Here is a 14,229-nt window from a genome sequence, read left to right as displayed (position 1 = left end):
GCCATAGAACTGGCACACCAGCACATCTCCATCTGCAGTTGTGCTCACATCTCCCCTCCATCTGTTTAATATTTAACAGGCACGGAATGGAGGGTTTTTAACTTCGTACAAAAGGTTTTAATTAGGGGTTGGCCCCCAAACCTGTCCTCCAGATCCAAGGAGGCTCCTGCCCTCCTCCCCATCCTGCTCCGAGGCTGGACACAAGGCTCAGAGGTTCCCTGCTGCCTGGTGGAGCCCACTGTGGCCTTGGCAATGCCCTGCTCCACCTGCCCACTGCCCACCCCAGCCCTGCAGCTCCAATCCCTTCCTCCCAGAGCACAGCCTCATGCAGGGTTGCAGGGCAGGATGGAGGGTAATGCTACAGCAGGGGTAAAGGTGAGCTTCTGAAACCCTGCTTTATTTTTATCATGATAACCATTATTAATGCCCACCGTGCTGTAGAGGCCCCAAATGAATTCTTTCTCATATATCCCTGAGTAAAGACTTTGGGATCAAGCCCCACTCTTGAAAGCACTTCTATATAAAAACAGAAGATCCCATGTGCCAACCCCTGCTCCTCAAGCCCCTGGGCAGGGACCACCGTGGGCACCACCACCTAAGGAGACCCATGTCTCCCTGCACCCAGGCTTGCAGGTGGGCTCAGCATTCCATGATCCCCCTTTTCCTAGGAAAAAACCCTATTCCTCATGCACGCACCCTGCAGGGGCACACGCACTGCCCTGTCCCCCCAGCACTGAGTCAGAGCTGCCCATGCCAGCCCAAAAACACCTCTAGATCCAAGAAATGGAAGTGAGACAGAGCCCGCTCCCACCACTGAGGTTCATCTCCATCAGCTCCCTCCTTCCTGCCACCCTCCTGTGTCTCCACAATGAGGAGGGACCCTACAGTAAAGCCTAAAGGGACCCCTGCAACCAGTACATCAGGGGAACCCCAATTAGGGTCTCAGGGGCTCAACCTGATCCTGAACAGGAGCAGCAAAACCAGAATGACAGCCATAAACCCATCCTTTTCTCTTCCTACCCAAGCCATTGGAAAAGCAACTGGTTTGCAACATCACTAAACACAGTGCTCAGCTTCACCCTGCGATGAAGAGCTCCCCACTTCTTCCTCTCCTCCAGGCCCTGCTCAAACCACTGTCTCCACCAAGATGACAGCAAAACACCGCATGTCGCAGTGGCCCTGGATGTGGCAGCCTTTGAAGCTGCGATTTCATCAGCTCCAGGATGGATGAATCCATCTGAGCACCATGTACAGCAGTAAGAAGGCAGCCACGCATATTACTGGGTGCCTGGACTGGACAACCTGGGCTAATCATATGAAATAATGTGGGTGAATCTGTTGTTGCTGCCCAATTACACATTTTTCAGGCCTGGGAACGGCTACCGTTGGGCATAGAGAGCAAACGTGCTGCCAACCCCACGAGCAGAGCAGTAAAAGCCATTTTTAGGCACAACAAGCAGTTAGGAACTATTAGCATTACTAATATATTTGCTGCTGATGATGCCAAGTACCAACACGCCACTATGCCAGAGCCATATAAAATGATCCTTCCCTGGGAAAATGCATGGCCAGAGTCCCCTGGACCCCTTGTGATGGTGACCGTGAGTATACCTCCAGCCACCAGAAGCTGGTGGATCACCTCCTGCCTCTTACATCTTGAAGGTGCTTTGGAACAATACTGGCATAGAAAGTTGAGTCCCATTCACTACTACAGCACGGAAAGCAAAGCCATTATAATGGAGGCTGAAAACCTTGGACTTCTCCACTATGGAAGTAAATCTCATTAAATGTCATTCATTCTATTTCATAAAAATGTCATTTAACCAACTGGTTTTCTCCAAGTTGTGCAATAAATAACACTGCCCTGCACTGATGCCCTGGGAGTGCACCATGCAAGAAGTACTTGTATTAAATACATGCATTAAGTCTCATCCCCATACTTAATTTACTGCATTATTTGGGATCAGACGTGCAGAGGAGCAGCCCTCCCACAGACCTGTCTAACCCACACCATCCTCTTCATGACCATCACCAGAAAGGGATAATTTGGGAACAAAATGAGAGGAGGGCAAGCCCCTGGGGACATGGCTTTGTGTGGAAGTGCCCACAGAGCAGCATGTCCTCCCAAAGCCACAGTAGCTCTGTTCATCTTCTATGTGTCCAGTCAGGGAGTCTGTTTTCTCCTCCTGCCAACAGGGAAGAGTCACGTAGTGCCTGAGATTTGAAAGCATTCCGATGAACTAGGCAGGCGGTGGCAGGGACAAGAAGGTCTTCCAGAGTTTTCTTCATCTTTATCAGTTTCTGGAAGTCCTTGTTCATAGATCTACAGGGAATCTCTGTGTTCAGGTAGCGGCTGCAGTCATCAAGAAAGCAGAGGATCTTTGAATTTCCTTCTGATTTTCCAGTCTAAACTTGAATCTGAATTCCCAGGCTGAACAGAAGGAAAATTCACTATTTATGTTTTGTTTGCTGGCGCTTCTGCATTTTAGATGAAAATACCAGTAAATGGGTGAGAAAATGACTGCAAAAAGCTGTACAAAGTGCTGTCACCCAGCTGCGTGCCCTCACGGCACCACTGCAAAGGCCAAGAGCATCCTCTCCTCACTGCTGCTGTTCTGCATCATGTTCACAGGCAGCGCAAAGAACCTTGAAGTCAGATTGTGGCACCAAAAAGGAATAATTTTAGATGAAAAGAGCCAGTTTGCAGTGAAGGTACATAACAAAGAGAAATGGGTTTTGTTGTTGTTTTTTTAGAGCAGGTAGTAAAAAAAAATAGGAAAGAAAAATCCAGGGGAGCTATTAAGGGGTCGAGTGCCAGCCTAAGAGCATCGCTCTCGGTGACAGATGTGCCAGTCCACACTCATTGGGCTCATAATGCAACACCCCATCTTGTCCTAACTGCACACAACAGACCTGGCTCCATCACTGCCTCCTCTGCCCACAGGGCAGGTATTTTGCTGGTGTCTTGCACCAAAAGAGATGTCTCCAGGTTGTTGCTGTCTTGCAGAAAACTGGGTCAAACACCAGTTAAGGCTCTAAGGACCACACCAGGGCTGTTCTGTTCATTCCTATATGTGGCCTTGAGGAGATGACAGCGGCACAAGGAGCACAATCAGATCTAACAGCCTCAGCAAATAACAGTCATGCCTAAACAGCTTGTGCTGTTCATGAATTACAAGTCCTATACCAGAGATCAAAGCTGGTGTCCTTCACTATGCACAGGGAGACAAAGACCAGGGAAGCGCCTTCCTGATGGACAACACCAAAGTGGCGATGAAGCCAAGAGATACCACCAAACCCTGGGCAGCCCCTGCTCAGGCCAGAGTCTGCTGCTGCTGCCTGACACTGATTTTACTGATGCACCTCAAAAACTAACATAAAACGCAAGGTCATGGATGGAAAATAAAAGGAAAGATGAAACGAGCATGCTGAGCTCCTTCCTCTCCATGCACACCTCTCACCAGCCCCCAAACCTCTCCAGCCTCTCCCTGCTCCATCCCTTTGCCTCCCCTTCCCTGACCAAGCAAGAGGAGGGCAAGCAGCGCTCTTTACTCTTCCCACCTTGAAATGCAAAGCTGTGGTGGGCTGAGGTCTCAGGGTCTAGATCATTATCCCAGCAGGAAGACTCCTCAGGGATAAGCACATCCCAAGGAGGACCCACTCAACAGTAGGACCCGAACCCCAAAGCGGTGTCAGTCGGGGGCTGCCATCCCCTGCTCTGTCACACACAGCAAGCAGCAGTGCTCACACTGGTGGTCATGTTGATAACAAGATCAAAGGCTTGCAAGGATTTCAACGGGAGTGCTGGGAACAGTCTTGATCAAAATAAGAGGAAGGCCCTTGTATACAGAAGACATGAGAGGTTTGCAACCCACATGTGAACCTTTGAAGTTTGCTGCTTCTTCTTCTTAATATAAACTAGTTTAACATCATTAGTTTAAGAGCTACAAACCCGATCGGCTGTGTAATCTCTATATATACAAGCACGGAGTATTATCTGCATGCAGACATGCTTTTGCAGTGGAAGGGAAAAAGAAAAAGCACTGCCAGAGATACTCAAAAATAAGACAAGAAAACACACAATTAGTTTCATGGGATTTGAAGTTCATTTCATAAACCGACATACTTTTGTTCCCCAGCATTGCCAGATAAGTCCGATCCATTTTCTCTTCCTATAATCCTTTTAACATTTCCATTCCCCCCTACAGACTTTTTTGCCTTGATGTTTTGTTCAGCGCACTCCCTGCTATCTGCACACGCTTGGCCACATTTTTGAGACTTAAAAGGGGCACTGTATCAGCATTAACTGTTCTATGAGGGCTGATAAAACTCACATGAGCACTTTGCTATCTGTTAACATTTCTGAACTGCTTCCTTCACCTGCATGGAACAGAGACTGAAAAGAGGGTGGGGGCAAAAGAGGCAGATGAGGATATTTATGACCAACTTCCCACCACTTATTTCTTCCACAGCCCCCTCCTCACTACGCATGAAGGAGACATTGCTCTGTCTGCTGGCTTCTTGTTTAAGCAACCGGTAAGAAACCAAGTCTATAAGACACTGGGATGGGAGGAAGGGGTACAGATACTACAGCCATGCTACGCAGCCATGCTACATGCTCTCTAGTCCCAGCAGCTGAGCTCTTCACAGGCAACACAGAGCCCAGATTTCAGCATTGAAAGTAACATTTAAGTCCTACTGATTTTTTTTAGTCAAATATGGATTTTTTGGATGGAAAAATCAAGCACAGCAGTGGCTGCTGGGGACATATGCATGATGCTATGGCAGAGGCACTGAGCATGGTCCTCTTGTCAGGATCAAGTGGTAACTACTAAGAGAGTCCCATTCAGGTTCACACTCCTCCTTGCTCCATCTCTGCTCATTGCTTCTGCTAGGGATAATACTGATTCTGGGCATGCTTTGTGCACAGTATACAACTGCCAAGGAGAATCTGACTCTAAAGCCGTTTAATGCCCGGTTTTCATTGGGGTTCTCATCCACTAATCCCATGAGTGTTTATGAAGTGACTGTTAGACGCTCCACCATGCAAGAAGTCAAACTTGACACAACTGCTTGTAGGTGTCCATCACCCTGAGAAGGCCAACCCCCCCCCCCCCCCGCTCCTTGCAGAGGTTGTGGCAGTTCACTAAAATCATCAACAGATAACACATCTCTGGCAGCTGCTGAATGGGTTCAGATTTAAGGACTTCCTTTTAACTTTGAGATGGTTCAGATCCATCTACACGTGCACTCATCCTGCCTACCCTGCGCTCCCTGCCTTCTCCCTTGCCCAGAGAGCGTTTAGCAGCAAGAACCTGGCACGTGAGGTTCAGCAGGAGGACGTAGGGGAGGTGATGGGAGCATCAGTGCGAGCAAGGCCAGATTCCATCCTGCTTTTTCATGGAAACGGGAATTTTTTTTCCATGCCTGCTCAGGGAAGTCCTTTTTCTGCTGGCTCTGGGTGTGCTGGCTCTGCTTCTGCAGAGGCTGGATGCTCCTGGAAGAGAATGTGGCCAGCCTGGTAACGAGTTGGGCCTGATGGTATCTTGGCACAAGAGTGGAGGAAGTGAAATATATGATGTGTTACTAGCCTTAACTGATGTGATTTGACTCTGCAATATAATCCTTTTTGTTTTCTGGCTGGCTTCTATAGCTGTGTAAAAATGGTTACTTAAAAACCCAACTAAGTATGAAGTGTACTCACTGCAAATCTCAGCGAGGAAAGGAAATCCAAATGTTTTGAGTTTAACTATTAAACATAGTTTCCAGCTAGTGTGCTCAGAATTTGAAATTAAACAAATGAAAGAAACATGTTTCAATGGTTTTATGTAGGCAATAATGTCATTAACAGGAAATAAAGAGATTGGGCTTTGCAGCTGCAAGCATGGAATTTAACCCTTCCTATGCAGCAGGGTGCCTGCTCGGCTGGCACAGTGCATCTGACCCCTGCCTGCTACTGGGCATCCCACACATAGAGCAGGACCCTGAGTATCCTGATCCACACAGCACTGCAAGGATGATGATAATGGAAAAAGCAGGAGGAGAGACAACGCTTACGAGTGAACAGGCCTTCCTGACTAGTGGAAAACTTCTGGATCTCAAAGTCAAAACTTTTCATATCCAGGGGATAAAAAACCCAAACCCTTTATGCACAGTTATTTTTAAGTGCACTGTCAAAAGCTGAGTACCCTTAAATTGTACCTGTTTTGGTTTGTTTCTGCCTGTCCATTCAATTCTCAGTATCAAGGGGAATGGTGAAGGGTATGAGGCTCCAGCCTTTGCGGTGCTGTCAGGAGCAGGATGATGCCTCCGTTCTGCCTCTCATAAACTGGACCAGTACTGAGACCATAAAAGAAATTATATATATATATATATGTTTATGTATTTAAGGATACCTGTATTTGCAGGTGTGAAATACAGCCTGGAGAAAGGAGACTTTGCATGGAGAAAGCATCATCCCCACATTGCCCACTGAGGCCTCAGATGAAGGCCTCCTCCCTCTCTTCCCAACATGGCTCCAATAAGCTGCCTTTTTTTCCCTCCTCTGCACACTGAAAGGAGAGCATTCCTATCATCTTAGTCATGCATGAAGGGTTTTGCTTGGAAATGGCATTATGGAATAGAGCTTCTATCAGTGGAACTGACTATGATCCCTGTTCCTATGCCTTGTTGGTTAAATTAAATGAGAACATGGCCATAATCCATGTCTCCCACAGAAGTGAGTTGGGAATGATAGTCATCTCCCAGGAAAACAGGGCACTTGCTGCTCCGCACTCCCACCAGGCATGGAGGATGCTCAGTGGGATGCCCATCACCAGGATAGCACAGCATGGGCAGCAGACACAAACTGGCACCAGAAGCAGCAGTTTCTGAACACATTTTGTGCAGATCCAGATCTGCAGGTCAGGGCTTGCCTTGGGCATTTGGAACATATGTTTTAGTGCTGGGTCCCATTTACCCACCCCGTCTGTGCAACTGATAATAGACTCATTAAAAGCACAACAGAAGTGCTGAAATAACTGCTCATTATTCTAGCCATAACTTTAGACAATAACATAAATTCCTTTGATATAACCAACATACCATTGTCCTTTCATTACACAGGCACATACCTAGCATGCAAACAGAGAGAACAGCTTATACTAAATTGATTTCAGTCCATAGAGAATGTAATATCAGTGCAGGCTAAAACTGAAGTTAATGCAGTTAAAAGTATGCAGTTTCCATAAGCCCATACTCACTGACATCTGCTATTGAAGAGAACACAGACAATGAGACTCTTACGTGATACACCTGACACCAACAACACTGGAAATGCTGATCTGCCCTGCCTGGCTGCAAGTCAAATGACAAAAACCTGTGGGCCAGATACCTGGGGTTAATCAACACCGAGCCTTTGCCTTCAACAGTTGTAATAAAGCCACCGTGCTTCAGGGCCCCTTATGGTTTGGCTTTGCATTCCCAAGCCCGAGAGTTTGGAGCAAGGGAGAACAACTGGAGCAACTGAGACACTGTTAAATACCCTGGACTCAAACCCAGCCCTTTGTCCTGGAGTGCACTGAAAAATAACCTGCCCAACACTTATTTCTGCTATTACACAGGAGGAAAGGATGTCACCGGTATAAAACCTGCTGCACACCACCGTAAACCAGTGAGAAATAAAACCTAACAAATGATTTTTCTTCCTTTTATGACTTTAAAGAGGCTGAAGCAACTGGGGATGTTCTCCAGGACTACTTGGAGGCCCATGGAGCCTTGATACCAGCCTCAAGTGGCAGCAACCCCTCTGCAGAGGGGCACTGGGATGTGTGTTTTGGCAGCAGGGATAGCCTGTTTCCTTGGGCCACCCCTTCATTGTGAATGCTTCATGCATTAGCTCAAGGAACTCACCCAGTTAAAAATAACCCTCCCCTGCACAAAAAATAGACAAAGAAAGAGGCTATTTATACCCTGGATCAATTCCTGGGGCTGATTCACCCTGCGGCCCCAGGAAGGGTTGCACTGGGGCAAGGCATAAGGAGCCCCAAGGCAAACCCATCCAGGGTGGGGCACAGCCCACTGACACAAGGGGATGACACCACTGACCTGTGAAACAGCTCAACAGCTACAGGTGACTGTTCTCTTACAACTGCCAGGGGTTGGAGATGGGAGGGCTCTGGGTGTTCTTATAATCCTGATTTCAGTCCATGCGTGTTCAGTTCCTAAATGTACTTTTCATGTTGACCTCACATGGCTCCGCTCCCAGCTGAGTCAGGACTGCTCCTTTAGGTGCTGCTCCCGCATTCTTGGGTCTAAATATCTCATACACAGAGAGCAAAAGGGCTAAGCTCCAAAAGCCCAAAAAGAAACAAATGATTGGCCAAACAGCTTCATAAAACTCAAGAATTATCCATGTTCATCCGCTTCTGCAGACAAGTTTAAATATGGATAAAGATACTTGGAATAATATAGATGCATTATTTTTTTTCCCCATGTTGTTTTCTGTTTTGACTTCTTTGGGATCATTCAAAGGGAGGTTCAGGCTTTGATCTTCTCTATTGGCAATATTTATTTCATCTAGGTTTTTATAGTTTGAGAAGAGATGTTACATGCCTGCAACAGAGACTATCAATATGATGTGGGTCTGAACAAAAATCCTGGTGTCAGGTTCTCCATTTGGAGTGTTACCTCAAGCTTTGAAGTTTGTAATGATTCAAAAGCATCTAGAGCTGCTACAAATGTTAATAAAATTAAAGCCATCTGAAAGTGAGGCTTGCATGTGCCTTTGAAAGTAGGTCTGTGATCAGTTATTACCCTCAATTACCTTGTTGTCCACTCTTTTAGCTCGAGGTTAAACTCTTAACACTTTGCTTTGAAGTGGTTATCCTTTTATCTATGACCGGACTGAGGAATTTAAGGGCAATAATCAATGAGAGCTTCATAAGAATAAAGGGGAGACAAGGCAGGGAAAATAGGTGTGAATGTTCCCTTAACGGCTGGCTGGAGGTTTGGAGGGACAAGGAGCTCTGACAGGAGCCTTAAAAACACCCCAACAAACAAAAGGAAAATGATAAAAAACAAAGGAAAGAAAGAGGGGAAAAAGGGGGGAACAAAAGAAAGAAAAAAGGAGCCCCAGCAATTTCCAAATCACTGCTAAAAATAAAGCAAAAGCACTAATTCAGGGTGCGGCTGGGTGTGGGGAGAGCACCGAGAGGTGAAGCCCTCATCAAAGGCGCAGGACGAGTAATGAGGCACGGAGATACGATTAAAGTATTGGCTTAATCATGGCTTTGATGTCTGTCAGGGCACCTCACCCTGCCGAGCCCAGCAGGGAGCCAGATGTGTCCCCTGCAATGCCCCTCATCCCAAAGCAAGGGGTCCCTGTGCCAAGCGTTGGCACCAGATGTGCGATTCCTCCCCAGCCCACATAGGATGCATCAGCATTTGAACAACCTGCTCTAATGGAAGGTGTCCCTGCCCGTGGCAGGGGGTTGGAACCGGATGACCTTTAAGGTCCTTTCAATCCAAACCAGTCTTGGTTCTATGAGCTCTGCCACCTAGAAGGTCCCCAAACCCACCTCAACCATGGGACACAGGAGTCCCTGCTTGGAGGAAGGCAGGCCCAGAGAAAGGGGCTAAAGAATGACCTGTCTTGGTCTTACCCATTCTCTGTCACCGAGGATGCTGGCGAAATCCCTCATCACACCCTACGAAGACTCCAGCGTGTGTCCCAGCACTACCCCATGCAAAGCATCCAACCTCCCTCCACTTTCACTCTGTCAGGGGAAAAATTGCTGTAATACTCCTGGCCAATTTCTTTTTTATTATTATTTCTTTTCTAATCCGAGGTGCCTAAAGCAAGGTGTTGAAATGCATGTTGAGCACGCAGAGCTTGGCAGGGGATCAAGTCCAAACGGCCTGGGCTTTCTGAAGTCCTGAGCACAGCCTCCATCACCACCGAGCGAGAGCCGCGTGCGCTCAGCATCTCCGAAAAATCACTGCGCGCCGCTTTGATGCAGTGCCAACTTTTGGATCTGCGTGTCTAATTTAAGGTGCTTGGGCTGGAAAATGTTGACAATTATTGTTACTCTAAAATTAAATCAGTGCTTAATTATCAAAATTGATGGTAACTCGGAGTGGCGTTTTCAAAAGAGCCTAAGGGAGTCAGAAGGAGGTTTTTCAAAGGCAGTTTTAAGTCTCAAGGCCACATCCACCTCCTTGTACCTGCAGTTTCTTACTGACTGCTCCTGCTTTGGCACCATATAAGTGGTGCTGAGGTCTCTTTACCAACAAGGTACAAGGTGGACCTGAAACCATGAGCGCAGACTAAAGTCTCCAGCCCTCCAAATGCACTTGGCTAATTCACAGTGAAAAATCAATTGGCTTTGGGTGCCTAATTCTCTTATAATCCTTTAGATAATCCCAGCTTTAGGCTTTCAGATACTGATAAAAAAAAAAAAACCCAAAACACAATACAAGAAATTTGTGCCAATAGAATAGAAAACAAACATATATTGCATATAACTTTCAGATACTCTGGACTTCATATGAAATAGGTGGAGGACAATAGCAATAAAATATTGCTCAAGAGAGAATAAAGGCACCGAGACCATGAAGCCTGAGGCTGAGAACACTGTTTCGTAATTAAGGTAGCCTCCAGACAACGATTGTCATAGGCAGGCATTGCTCAAGGACCCACCCATTATTGCTTTCATTATAACTTTTCAGGAGAGGATCTGTTCCTGGCTTGGCTCCACCTTCACCTAAAGCTCCCACTGGCCCCAGTCACTAACAAGAAGGCACTGATTGAGAAACACTAATGACAGGCTCTGCCCCATGCAAAGGAGCACGCCCGCGGGAGCCTTGCCCTGTGAGGGGTGGCCATGGAGCGGGCTGGCACCATGGGTCCACACCAGAAGGCCTAGCGAAAGAGGTGACACCAGCCAGGGACATCAAATGCCACGCTGGGGATAAGGAAACCTCCAAGAGCAGTGCAGTGAGATGGGGGATGCCGAGGCTTGCAGGGACAGGAGGGGAATGGCTGAATGCTGTGGCACCCAGGAGGATGCTTGTGCTGCTGCAGCCTGGACTGGATGGTTGTTTGCTAGTTAAGTGGGATCCTGCTGGTCTTTGCGCATCAAATCGGTTCAAAAAGGATTGGCAGGAAGGGATTTCTAAAGAAAACTATGCTGACTTAAAAAATAAATCCTGATAAACCCCATATTGCAACCAAATAGCTGCTTTTTAACTACAATACAAGTGGGAGCTGTAGTTTGTCTCACACTCTGTGCTGTTGCATAGACTTAGATGCATTTCCCACAAAAGGCTGAGCTTTGTGCTTGGACGAGGGACGTGTGTGGCTGGGAAATGGCAGCACAAGGCATCCCTATGGGTGGCAACCACTGTGAATCACTGCTGCATTTCTGGATTTGCATTCTGGGTTTTGGCTAAAATTGGCCAAAATTTCAGCTTTTCCATGGAGCGAAAAAAAAGCATGAATTAGAAACTCCTCTGTTTGTAGAAAACCAGATTTCCCACCAAAATCCAGATTTGACTGAAAAAAGTCAATGGGTTGGAATCACACCATCTGGTCCTCAGTGAATTTGATTGGAATCGCAGAATTAACTCCCAGCACCTGATGTTACATTGGGCATGACCATGCCTGTCTATGCTTAACTGCTGACCTATCTTCATCATCCAGTAATTAATATGCTGAGGCAAAGTCATGTTGCAACACAGCCCAGTTTTCTAATGAAGACAAGTGCCAAGAAGGATTAGAAACAAATGAGAACACCCCGAGATGGCTCCTCATACACCGAGCCACTGTGGGCCATTGCTCCTCCACCTCCAGAGCCCCACATGCACAAACCCAGGAGGACCAAAGGGAATCTTGTCCTGGCTGATTCCTGGCAAAGCAGAAATCCCAAAGTGTGGCTGAGCCACTGGCTCCTGCTCCAACTGCTCTGATGTTTGGCCAATTATCAGCACCTGGATACTCAGGCAAAGGGAGGTAATGAAGGAAGAAAAGAACACTTTCAAGTTCTTGTGCTCCTGTAATAACACTGCTAGTCAGCCTGCCCGGAGACAGTCAGGGCACAGCCTGGCTCTTGGGAGCATTCTTTGCTGCTGGAAATCCCAGCGGCTGTGTTGCGGGGAGCACGGGCTCATCCCATGGAAGGCTGAGCCCCATCCCATAGGATAGGGCTGGCTGCAGCGATGTACCCACTTGCACTATGATTATTACTTAATTTCACCCCCCCAAGCTCATTATATCAAGGAACAGAGTCAAATACCATAGAGAAGATCACAGCCCAGGGGGCTGTGACTGACCTGGGCAAAAGCTGCACCAGTGCCTGCACCCAAAGAGCTGCTTGGGGGGACAAGTCCTATCTCAGGTCCTGCCCCAGACCCAGGCAAGCCTTGCAGGAAGAGGACCAGCTTCCTTAATCCTTGACAAAGGGACAAAACAGTGCCACAGATTGTGCCACCACATATTCCGAGGGGCCTCAGGACCTCTCTCCATCACAGTCCCATCACACCTCCCTTTTACTCCATGCATCAGATATAAGAGAGAAGGCAGATAATAAGAGAAAGCAACTCCCCTCCCCATGATTTATTCCTTACTCTATTGTCACAAAAGGCCCCCTCAGACACCATACCATGTATGTACTGGAGCAGACTGGTCCTACTGCAACTTCTCACTTTGATACATGACCCACTGTGAAAAACAAATCTCCATCTTTATGGAATATTAGGCAGAAGCTCTTCCCTGTGAGGGTGCTGAGGCGCTGGCACAGGGTGCCCAGAGAAGCTGTGGCTGCCCCATTCCTGGCAGTGTTCAAGGCCAGGTTGGACAGGGCTTGGAGCAAGCTGCTCCAGTGGAAGATGTCCTTGCCCATGGCAGGGGTTGGAGCTGGATGAGCTTTAGGATCCCTTCAAGTCAAACTATTCCATGATTCTATCTCAGGTGTCCCTTGCCTTTAAAAGAGCAGGGGGTGACCCCAGGCTCCTGCCGAACATCCTCCTCTCCAGAGGGGAGCTGGGGCTGAGTAAAACCTCACTGGGTCCCCCTTCACACGGCAGAGGGGAGGAGAGGTGCAGCTGCCCTTTGCAAGGCCGCGGTGAGGTTTTGTGACTCCAAAGAGCTGGCAAATGCCCGGATAAAAGGGAAAATATGTTCATAATAAATAACACTGAAGTAACACATTGCGAAATATTTACTCCCTCGGAAAGGCGGCTGTTTGCTTTCAGTGGAGCTGCTATCTGATCCTCTGCCAAACAGCACTGAGCGCCTGTAAAAGATACTTCTCTGTGGTTGGCGAGGGAAAACCAGGTGCCCAAAAGTGCAGTGACTGCGTGTGCAGGGGGAGATGTGCACAGAGTCTTGGGGGTCCTGCAAGCTCCCCCTAAAGCTTCTGCAGAGCAGAAGCACCACGAGCTGAAACTCTAGTTTTAATACAACTAATGATATGTCAGTGTAGAGACTGGGGGAAGGAGAAGAGAAGGGGGGAAAAGAAAGAGGCGTTGATAAAATACTTGTTAGAAAGAAAATTGGATTAGCGGTGCCATTCTGGCCATGAAGTTCTTTGAGCTAGAGAAAAGAAAATAATAATCTTGTTCCTTTTTCCCCCCCTCCTCTCCCCGCAGCCCACAGAAGGCCTCACAGCCAAAACATCAGCCCTTCTAATCTTATTTTCTTTCTTCTAGCATGTATTTTATTAACCCCTTTTCTCATTTAACTGCTATGAATAGCTCAGTGGGTAACATCCTTCTTAGAAAGTGAAAACCTCCTTGGAGATGCAGTGCAAGAAGAGAAATGCAGACAAACTTCCAGCTCCCGCGCTCGGAAGAAAAGCCCCCTCTGTAATCCTGTCTGGTGAATCCCGACATTGTACCTCAACCTCAAGGTAACCGCCAGTTCCAGGTCCCCTCTTTGGGGCAGGGAATTCATCTGCTAGGAGGTTGTTCCCAGCTCTGTAACTCCATGGACATGGAGTAGAGATTAGAAAACAAACAAACATCCTTCCTTCTCACTGGGAAAGTACATGCATGTATATATATATAGCACATATAGCCCTGCAAGATGATGTTGGGCACTTCGAATTACCTTTCTTTTACAGCTATCAGTCACATCCAAGGAAATCCCCAGTGTGGGCTAGGATGCTCACAGTGATACCTGTTTTGTCCTCCTATACCCATGCCAGGATTTTGTGCCCCATAAGACATAAGCGAACTGGGGCCTCTGAAAGC

This window comes from Psittacula echo (assembly GCF_963264785.1).
Source record: "Psittacula echo genome assembly, chromosome: 14".
Lineage (NCBI taxonomy): Eukaryota > Metazoa > Chordata > Aves > Psittaciformes > Psittacidae > Psittacula > Psittacula echo.
Note: the sequence above shows the minus strand (reverse complement) of the source record.